The sequence below is a fragment of the Pagrus pagrus genome (assembly GCF_965226575.1).
Source record: "Pagrus pagrus genome assembly, chromosome: 7".
Lineage (NCBI taxonomy): Eukaryota > Metazoa > Chordata > Actinopteri > Spariformes > Sparidae > Pagrus > Pagrus pagrus.
Window position 1 is genome coordinate 3,025,831 of NC_140191.1, and position 7,873 is coordinate 3,033,703.

The following is a 7,873-nucleotide window of genomic DNA, read 5'->3' on the forward strand; positions in this document are numbered from 1 at the left end:
ACCCCTCTTTCTCTGGTTTGAGTTACCTCCCTTTGTGAAACGGAAAACTCAGAGTTTCCCTCATTTCAGGGTTAACAGACTCAGAGTTTTCACTAAACCTGCTTTGTGAAACGGACCCCAGGTCTGACATAGACAATCTGCTCTTGTGTGCTGCAAATGCAATATCCTGATCTGATTCTCTGGATATTGTCCAGAGTTCACATGTTAAAGGGTCCCATTCAACACTTTCATATTACAGAGTGTAATAAACAATTTGATAAGCAGTCTCTTTGGTCCATTTATTCATTTTGATTCATTGTGCAAGTGTTAAACGTTTTGGGGATTTAATGGAAACACCTGCGAGAATAAAAACTGTGGTGTATATTTCACTTCCACAATAGAGTCTTACCTTTAATAACAACTGCAGCAAAGATTTAGATAAAGTATCCACTCAGTAGCTGTTGGAAAAAGTATATGCAATTAGGGATTTTCCTCGCAACACTGAGATTGTCTTCTCACACCGTAAGCAGATTTTCAGGATGCTGTGAGTTCTGCATTTTGGCTCCCAGTAGGCGACGCCGGATCGGGGCTCAACCTCACGTTCAATTTTAATTAATCCTCCTCCATTCGCCCGTGGTCCTCCCTGATTAGAGCGGGGCAGCCTTGCGCTTCCTGTTTTCCCCGAAGCAGAACGGGGGAGCATCTGTCAGGGAAGGAAGCGGCTCGTGTCGGCCGAGAGGACAGAGGCCACAGTTGATGCACAGGAAGGTGCAAAAGGTTGTTAAAGCTCTGCATGAGTCAGCACAGTGCAAAGTTAATCAGGTCTTGCTGGAATATATTTGAGGCAGCCTCCACACGCAACTTTGTAGAAAACGGAAAAAAAAATAAAGAAGTAAAGATCTGATGTATTCTATATGTGGACCCTGCATTTTAAATGTTGTTTTCATATGTAGTAAAAACAGAGTGCAGACAGCTCGTCAATAACTGAACGTGGACAGGAACTTGTAGCCTGAAGGTAAACTGACAATCTACATATGAAGCTGTATCCCTTTTTTTTAGGGGGGGGGGGAGAATCCCAACAAATTCCTGAGGGGGTTAATTAGATTTGGTCCCTCAGGGGAGGTCAGCACCGCCTGACATGTACAATCGGAAAACAGCCCCAATTAGGACGGAGGAATCATGAAGCCTGACCTTTGGCCCCGAGGAGGAGCTGCCGACGAAATCCTAAAACAAACTGCAGCACTGACGGACGAAGACAAGTGACTCGTCAATAGAAAAACTGTTTATACATATTCAACCCACAGTTGTATGATTTTAGGAAAAATTATTAAACATATGAGTTCATAAAATTGTATACGAGTTCTGTGGCATTAAAATGTACGTATGAGCCTTATTTGCTTCCGTGCTCGATCTTTATAAATTTGTGTAATTTGTCGGGAGCAGTTGCTGCATGATTAGGCAGGAACGTGACCAGATTCTCAACAGCATGTGGCTCGCTTTGCTCGACAAAAACATAAACAGCTGACATCCATCGTGTCCATATGCGTGTGAGGAGAATAATTTGCGGGCTGGTTACCTCTGAGTGCCCTCCTCTGTTTTCATTTCTGTTTTGTGGGTTTGTGTGTGGAAAACAAAGGACTCTCAATATCATTTCACAAACTTCTGCGTATATTTGGAAGAAAGTTTTGAAGGGGAAAAGGATTTTTAGCCTGCAGATTTTTTTATGTTGTAAAAGAGCTGCATTCAATATTTTCAGAAGGGTTTTAAGCCTCTTAGCTAATTCTTTTGCAGCTTTACGTATATTCAGTGTCCATGGCTAATAGTAATTCAGTTATTTGGTGGAAAAGACTCTGATGTTGGCAGGAGATCGTAAATTGATGGATGGAAGTCATGTGAAGTTTCAAAGTCCGCAAAACATTTCTGGAGCTTCACAGCGAAACATTCTCTACTAGTAGCCGGGGGACTTGCTTCAAAACAAAAATAGACACAAAATGGCTCCATGTGGCTCGTCAGGTGAAATACAAGTCTCTAGAGATCCCAAACTGATGTGAACAGTCTTCACTGTAATTGGTAAAATTAAAAGCTGCTTAGCTCATAGCTCATGCACCCCATTGATGGCATGTCAAGGGTGTAAGTAACGTCAAATATTACGACTGAATTTTCATTTTTGGATGTCTTTTTTTCTTTTAATACAACTTTAAATGTGTTATTGAGGACTTCCATCTCCCCCCCTTCTGTTGCATTCACATCACAACGCTGCTGTTGTGACCGCTCGTCTGCCTACACAGGTGGTTGCCAGTTTGTTGCACTAGCTAACGTTTAACATTAATGCCGCAAAAAAGCTAGCCCCGATCTGACATTAGGGCAGTGCAGTTTGCTGGGTGCTTACTGTAGAAATATTTACATTTTTTTTTGACAAACTGGCAACTACCAAGACTGATGATGCTGACGAAACAGATACCACGTGAAACCAGCAGTGTTATACTATTGGCTGACAAATCTTGTAAGAAGCTTGAATCAACAGAGATAAACAAAACAATCATTTTGGACCTTTTTTTTATTATTATTAATTCACAATCATGTTTTATTCCGCATCTTTCTACAAGCTCTGTGGATGTAGTTTTAAAATTTAACTGATTCGTCTACTTAAAAATGTTTTATCAGTTGTTGAATGTGTGAATCACAGACATATTCACATTAATTAGTTAATGCAGTTCATTTTAGAGGCTGAAGTCTCTTATCTGCATTTGAATTTAGGATTGTGGCTTGAAATTTGCATCATAAGACACTAAAACTCTTCACTGAAACCAGCATCACACATCTTGGAAGCAGCTCGACCCACTGTGCCTTTTAAAGTGTAGGGAAAACTGCCACAGTGCTGACTGGCTGATATGATACTTTAATTTAATGTCTGAATCAGCAAAGCACCCTTGGCTTCTGCCCAGCATGCACCTCAGCAGCGTGAGCCAACAGGAAGTGCTTCGAGTGGGAGGTGGAGGGAATAAGGGGGCTTCTCAAGTGCTCATCCTCCTTTTGTACTGGCTGCCAATGACATCTGGTCATCCTGCTGCCGTCCGCGGGCCGGGCCTGTTCTTTATGAACCGTGAATGTTATGCAGGGATTATTTTTCTTCAGCAGATCTGGTCAATCCTGTCATGTTCTTTTGTGATGAGAGAGAGAAAACAAACAGTCAGCCCTTTTTCCTCAAACCAATATGACATAAGGAAGAAATGTAAGCCGCAGTGATTGCATAATGTGGACGTCTTTGTTACAACCTGGGCTGTTAAACTGAGGAAAATATTGGATTTTCCCTTTAACACAACCTCTTCAAATACAGCAACTAATGAACTGTGAGCCAGAACACGTTGCTCTTGCATCTTAAAGGTCGGCAGTGTTTATTTTTAAATCCCCCCTTTAATTGTTTTTCTATTAAACATTTTCCGACATGCCTCAAAGCTTCTGACAATTAAACCTCCGTAAGCCCACAGATGTAAATCTCCGGTCTTTATGAATGGGAGCTGTGATGGACTATCGACTGGTTTTAAAAGGTCGCGCTAATGCTTTTCCACAGACCAAGGCGTACAAGAACAAATAAACCTTTTTTAGATTTTTAAATCCGTGTTGAGGTTTCAGCTGTTGTGTCCTGTAATGAGAGTCCAGTTAATGCTGAGGCGCTCAAGTATTCTGTAGGGTTAAAGTATTGGCACCGCTATAAAGAGTGTCGCTTAAGCTACACGGCTCGCGCTCGTTTAATTTTCAAGTGTCAGCAATTTCAGCGTAACCCCCTTCATCTAAAAATATGAAATTAAAAGGGACAGGAGCGTACACCGCAGCACAAATCTCACGTCGGCTAATCCCTCAAGAGCGAACTTGGAGACGGATCAACACGTGACAGATCAACCAATCGGGGGAAAATTATGAATGTGTGCCGCCAGCTTGTGTTTGTGAATCAAGGCTTTCAATTCCAGTGTGCGTGATATGGGGGGTTTTCTCTCTCTCTGCTTAGAATAAATACTAATCCCTGAAACGTCGCAGCACATGTGTGCATCGACCGAAGGCACAGATGCACAGCGGCCGTCGTATAAAGAGATTAGATGCCAGGAACCATGAATGACTTTGTTTATGCTGCCAGCTTCTGACCAGATTCGTTGATAATTTTCTCGTCGGCACGTGATGGAGATACCAACAAGGGGAAGACGCGCACACACACACACACACACACACACACACACACACACACACACACACACACACTGTACAGATGTCAGAGTTGGATCCAATCCTCATGGTCACGCTTCCTATCCAGGCGCACATGATGATTTTGTTTGTTTACTATCGTTTACTATTGTTTGATAAAACCTCTGCTGTGATTGGTTGCCTACATCACATCATCAATGTCTTCAGGTTTCTGGGTTGTAATAATATAATAATTGTAATATCAATTTTGCACTAAAATTTGCACGTATAATTTTTTAAATGTAGATAAACCTGCTAAAAATAGGTGATTGACTCGAATCACACATTTAAGTTATGGGGCTGTTTTCCTGGAGAGGACGGTCATCATATCTATAAAGTACCCACTGTGTGTGTGTGTGTGTGTGTGTGTGTGTGTGTGTGTGTGTGTGTGTGTGTGTGTGTGTGTGTGTGTGTGTGTGTGTGTGTGTGTGTGTGTGTGTGTGTGTGTGTGTGTGTGTGTGTGTGTGGTAAAGCCATTTATGCTGCATTAGTGGCAAGAACTGCTTTAGTGCCTACAGGGCATTGGGCATATCCAAATAGGGGAGAAAATCCTCCTGTGGAAATACATTTAAAACGGTATTTAGTAAATTATTTATTTAACGTATTTATACACATACCCACTTAAACACAGATGGACTCTGCTTATTAAGAGCCAACTACATTAAAAAAATGCAGCATATCCAAAACATGGATATGAAACATTCTGCATTCAAACAAATCTGACGCCAACCCTGAGAAGATGTTTACCATCTTGAAAGTAAACGTTATCTGTGGATTTTATTATACGATGAAAGAGATCCAGACGTCAGATACAAACTGACTTTCCGATGCATTTCACTGACCCTCCTTAAAAGAAAGGTCCGATGTCCATATAGTCAGGAGTTAATAAAGCTTTACCTTTTTTTAAATAAACTCCAACAAGATACAAATGAAGATTGAAGAATATTGGTGCAATCACAAATGTGTCATTGAATTAAAATGGACCAAAAAAAACAGGACCCTCACTTCAACTTGAAAACACTTCTGCTTGCCAAACTCCAGAGGCATGACGAGAAAAAGAACTGGCACCTTTCAGGCACAGATCCACCAGCTCGCTCTAAATTAAAACAAACGCCCACACTGACAGAATCGGGGGGGAAAAGAAAAACATTAAAGTCAGTCTTGTTAAAATATTCTGATGGGAGTAAAAAAAATGGTTTTACCCATTTATCTGGAAACTATAAACTAAATGTCAATATTCTATACGCATGAAACACTTCTTCACGCCGACTCTCGGGGTTATCGACTCGAAGACTATAAATCACAACTCCGTCTTTTAAAGTGATCAGGTGCTTGTGTGCAGTTTATTTTACGTGTGTGAAAGCCGTAAATAATAACGCCACGAACCAGCAGACTTGTTAGTCGCCACCATCCTTTTTTTTTTTTTTTTTTAAGAAGATAAATCACTTTTTCATTTTGGCACGAGGCAACAACAGAAAGGAACAAGACACTGATTAATGGTGTAGATCGAGGGGAAACATATTGGATGTACAGCGTAGATACATTGACCCCCTGAAGCATGAATGCTAAAGAGGACGACAGGATTGTAATCAATGTGCACACCGTAAAACACAACTCACACGCTGTTCATCATATCCCTGTTTCCTTTATTTTGCTTGTGTTTTGCTTAGTTTCCTGTTTTTCTTTTTGTAGTTACACACACGATGGTCCTACTGTCAAGAGCAAAATATATCTCAACCCCTGAATTGGAACAGATATCAATAAATTCAGTGATTTGAAGTTGCTTATCCTGTAGGAAAAGTCGGTCCTAGCAGGGTACACCCTGGAACAAGCATCACGCTGAATGGGTTGACTTGCAGTGCTAGAGGAAAGCTAATGGAGTATCTGATGGGAATTCAAATTTGATGCCAATATGTCCGGTCTATTGTTGAATTGTCCAAAAAACAATAGGCCTAATAAATCATACAAAATGGATCCTCGTGATTGTTTCAATCCAAAGTCCAAGACCTATTTCTTACAGTATTTTGAAGACTGAGCTTACTTCCTCCACCCCCCCCCCACCCCCCCCACCCCCGTCTGTATTAGCTGATTCAGATTTTTTTAACACGTGTTGCAGAGCCGCACCGCCAAGTGAAAAATGCTGCAGGTATTGCTGCAGCAGTGTTGTATCTGAACTTTCAACATGTTCTCAACGCCACTTGGCATCGCATACAGATGCCTTTAGCGTCTTTGTGCGACCCTCAAACCCTGCCTGCCTTAAAGCCGTTCAAACATGTTAATGAAACGGCACTTTGGTTAGGTTTGGACACAAAAACTGCTTTGGTTTAGGAAAAAACCTCGATGTTGGGTTCCACACAGGACATGAACCCCTGCAGGTGAGTCCACGCCACACCAACCTCTTCAGACTTCTGTGTACCTCCTTGCATGGAGTTTAATAAAATGTCTATATTTGACGCCCTTGGAAGGAAACCAGGCTGAAACACTTACTTTACCTTAAAGCTTCATAAAGACATTTTTGGCCACGAGGGGGCAGGGCAAACAAAGCAAACTGAATAGTTTATAGTTAAGTAAAGTAGGTTTAAGTAGTACGTTTACACAAGTAAGCCTAATTTCATTGAAATTGGGCCAGAAGCCCTGCAACACTGGACGTAACATTGAATAATTTCCCCTGACCTCCTAACCTTAATTCAAATCAGTGTCTGAAACCAAACCCCCATGGAGGTACCTGTGATTCAGTGTGTGTATGTTCAAGTGTGTGTGTGTGTGTGTGTGTGTGTGTTTTAGTATATTGTCTGTTGTATGTACTTTTCTTGTTCCTGTCTGTTTTGTTTTGTTCTCTTTTTTTCGTTCCACAGTGACTTTTTGACCAGGAGGACTCGGATCTCCTCTGGGCGAGCTCACCTACGTATAATGAACCGACTGAACGCAGTCTGGTTGGGTCAAACTCATTTTAGATTCAGGGGAAGTTCCTCTTAACCCAGATGTTTATGAATACACACTCTTACTATGAGAAACACTGACGTCTGTTCATTTTCAACTCTCTCTCGGTCGTACCTCGATTCACCTGGCGGCAGCGCTGACCTCAGTCTGTCTGAATGTTCTTACAGAGCCGCAACATTCAGGTCACATTTTTCCGAATATAGCATCCTGGAGTCTCCTTACGCAGTGTAGTCTCTAATAGGAACAAAGTACTGCGGCATTAAAAAGTAACTTGTTTTCCAGCAGAACAGATATGAGATGATCTTTCGGGTACACAGTCTCCACTCGGAATCAAAGGCTTTAATTTTGATCTAATCTGTTTGGATGAATAAAATAATTTAAAAGGCTTTCTGATGTCTGCTGCTCTCGTATGAACTGCTCACAGGGCAGAACAAACTGCTCTGTTCAGAAATAATCAGATTTGTGTATTGAAGACATAAAGTGGTTGGATGCTGCTGCTGCTGAGGGGCAAAGGTTTTTTTTGTTCACTGTTAATCCAAGCCACTTCAATCCGAGCTCCTCCACCTCCGCTGGAGCGGCAGAGTCTCCTGACGGAGCGACACAACTCTTCCAAGCTGTCTCCAAACTCCATCTGCTGCTTCTTGGTGATAGGCGATGGGCTGGTGCTGTTTTTCAAAGCTGAGGTCCAGCTCTTCTGGCAGAAGTGAATGCAGCATGT